Source organism: Rhinopithecus bieti, unplaced genomic scaffold, assembly GCF_001698545.2.
Source record: "Rhinopithecus bieti isolate Rb0 unplaced genomic scaffold, ASM169854v2 scaffold_77062, whole genome shotgun sequence".
Lineage (NCBI taxonomy): Eukaryota > Metazoa > Chordata > Mammalia > Primates > Cercopithecidae > Rhinopithecus > Rhinopithecus bieti.
The window spans coordinates 20,883-24,184 of NW_016828246.1; the positions used below are offsets into that span (position 1 = coordinate 20,883).

Here is a 3,302-nt window from a genome sequence, read left to right on the forward strand (position 1 = left end):
TTTTTTCTCAACTGTGAATGTGCCATATATGGTCTATAAATATAAGTTTTGATAAATTTTAACTTTAAAAGAAGTTGTCAATGATTATGTTGTAGCACAACTTTCATGGTAATATTCAAGGAAAAATGTTTGAGACCAAACTTCTCTGTCTTACAATGGAATGGAGTCAGAGATCATTTTGTTTCAAATGCTCTTTTTTTTTTTTTGAGACGGAGGCTCACTCTGTCACCCAGACTAGAGTGCAGTGGTACAATTTTGGCTCACTGCAACGTCTGCTTCCCGGGTTCAAGCGATTCTCTTGCCTCAGCCTCCTGAGTAGCTGGGATTACAGGCGTGCACCACCACACCCGGCTAATTTTTTTATTTTTAGTAGAGATGAGGTTTTGCCATGTTGGCCAGGCTGGTCTCGAACTCCTGACCTCAAGTGATCCATCCACCTCGGCCTCCCAAAGTGCTGGGATTACCAGCGTGAGCCACTGTTCCCTGGCCTGTTTCAAATGCTTTAAGCAAGGGAACAACAATAAAACACTTAACTTATATTGTAACAGTATCTGTATATGTGCTGCTCAAGCCAGCACAATATTGCTTAACAGTATCTGCATTAAGTTTTTTTTTTTTTTCTGAGATGGAGTTTTGCTCTTGTTGCCCAGGCTGTAGTGCAGTGGCGCAATCTCCACTCACTGCAACCTCCACCTCCCAGGTTCAAGCGATTCTCCTGCCTCAGCCTCCTGAGTAGCTGGGATTACAGGGGGCTGCCACCACGCCCGACTAATTTTTGTATTTTTAGTAGAGATGGGATTCACCATGTTGCCAGGCTGCTCTCGAACTCCTGACCTCAGGTGATCCACCTGCCTCGGCCTCCCAAACTGCTGGGATTATGGGCGTGAGCCACTGCGCCCAGCCCTGCATTAACTTTTTATAATAGATTTATATTTATGGTAGCAAATGATAAAATAGACTAGTATGTACATATATTTTATACATTCATGACATACCTTTTTCTTAATTTTTTTCAGTGTTTCTAGGCCATGCCACTTACCTGGTATTTTTTTTTTTTTCAAATTGTTGCAGATCTCCCCTAAATGTTCCAGTGTATTTATTGAAAAAAATCTGTATTTAAATAGACCAAGGCGGTTCAAACCTGTGTTGTTCAAGGGTCAACTGTATTGTATCTATATGTATTGCATATGTCTGATTGTACACATGGGGAACATGCTGTGCCCAGAACTGTTAGCAATCACTTCTATGGAGTATATGAGCTTGGTTTTGAGGTGATGGGGAGTCGAGTGAGTCAGTCAATAGGTGTTTGTGAGTGTCAGCTGTGTCTATGCCCTGTCTAATCTATGGGTATGTACCTCTGCTAGTAAGTCAGGTCATATCCTCTGTGCCAGGTTCTCTGGCCCTTTAAGTACATTCAATCATTTAATTCTCTGAACAATTAGATATTATTTTATGTGATTGAGAACTTATTCTACATTTGTTGCCCATTTTAATTCCAGTTGCTGAAATAATAAAGTTTACTTACTTAAGAAAAGTAAATTATTGTAATTATCTAGGACTGGATGAGCCTTCAGTTAGAACTGTAGTCAACACCTGTGACAAACACAGACTCTTTTTTTCTTTAAGCCTGACATCTGTAACATTAAGATTATTTCAGTCTTCCATTTCTCTTCCACTTTCACTGATTTTTTCCCCAAGCTTTGAATAGGAGAGGATGTAAATGTCTCTTCTATTAAAATTATTTTTTCATGTTTTTATTTGGAAAATGTTCTAATCTACAGAAAGTTGAAAAAAATAGCACAATAAATATCCATGAACCCTTCAGCAAGATTTGCCAGTTGTTAACGTTTGGCCTTTCTTTCTTTCTCTCTCTTTATTTAAAGAGATACATACATAGAACATTTTTTTCTGAACCTTTTGGATGGCAGTTGCAGATAGCAGCACCTCACCCCTAAATTCTTGAGCCTGCAACTCCTGAGAATAAGGACATTCTCCCACAGAACCACAATACCAAACTTACACCTGAGTACATGAGCAGTAATTCAGTGGTATGACATACAGGCCGTATTTAAACTTCCCCAAACCAGGATTGATTGTTTTGAAAAACTCAAGCCAGTTATCTTGTGGAATGCCTTGCATTCTGGATTATTCTGTCTTCTCATGATTAATTTCAGGTGACAACACTCTTTAGCACAAAGGATTACAGAGGAGATGTTGTAAACTTCTTATTGCATAAATCATGAGACCTATCACGCCAGGTTGTTGCACTCCCGGTGATGCTAACTGTGGTTAAGGTGTTACCCGCTCAGGGCCGGGCGCCGTGGCTCACACCTGTAATCCCAGCACTTTGGGAGGCTGAGGCAGGAGGATCACAAGGTCAGGAGGAGATCGAGACCACCCTGGCCAACGTGGTGAAACCCGGTCTCCACTAAAAATACAAAAATTAGCTGGGCGTGGTGGCGGATACCTGTAGTCCCAACTACTCGGGAGGCTGATGCGGGAGGATCGCTTGAACCCGGGAGGCAGAGGTTGCCGTGAGTCAAGATCGCGCCTTTGCACTCCAGCCTGGTGACAGAGCAAGACTCCTATCTCAAAAAAAAAAAGAAAAAAAAAAGTGTTACCCACCCAGATCGCTCCATTGGAAAGCATTGCATTGTTTTTTTCTTTTCTAATTAGTCCTCATGTCTAGGGTGATATGTTGAGATAGTGTGAATATACTCTTCCCAGCGAGCTTTCATTCAATGTTTTAATGTCTTTGTCTAAATTTTACAGTGGGGTTGCAAAAGTGATGATTTTCTACTTACGTTTTCTGCATTTTTTAGTTGCCATTCTTCTATTAAGATGGATGTTCCTTTCCACACCCCACCACCTTTTTTTTTTTTTTTGAGATGGAGTTTCGCTCTTGTTGCCCAGCTGGAGTGCAGTGGCACAATCTTGGCTCACTGAAACCTCTGCTTCCCGGGTTCAAGTGATTCTCCTGCCTCAATTCCCGAGTAGCTGGGATTACAGGTGCCTGCCACCATGCCAAGCTAATTTCCTTTTTAAGTCTAATTGTGGAACTGTTGATTAGTTTTAATGTAATGTGCTATCCGCCACCACTATTGTCCTTTTTCATGCTTGCGTTGTATCAAAGAAGGTTGATCAGAGACTTTCTTGTTAGAAAGCTTAAGAAAAAGATTTTTACCATAATTTTATACGTTAAAGATTACATGTATTTTTTTCCTGAATTTTTGACCAAGGATTTGCAGTGCTCAGTTTAATAAAACATTTAAATTCCCTAGGACTCTCACAGAAGGAGGAAG

At 40.7% G+C, this 3,302-nt stretch overlaps 1 long non-coding RNA gene across 1 annotated transcript in view; it reads left to right on the plus strand.

Moving 5' to 3' along the window:
* The window catches only part of LOC108523668 (uncharacterized), a 10,334-nt gene extending 7,032 nt beyond the window's left edge, over window positions 1-3,302 (plus strand). Inside the window, exon 3 of the long non-coding RNA XR_001883860.1 lies at window positions 3,282-3,302. This is a non-coding gene — a long non-coding RNA (uncharacterized LOC108523668). The remainder of the gene's footprint in view (window positions 1-3,281) is intronic.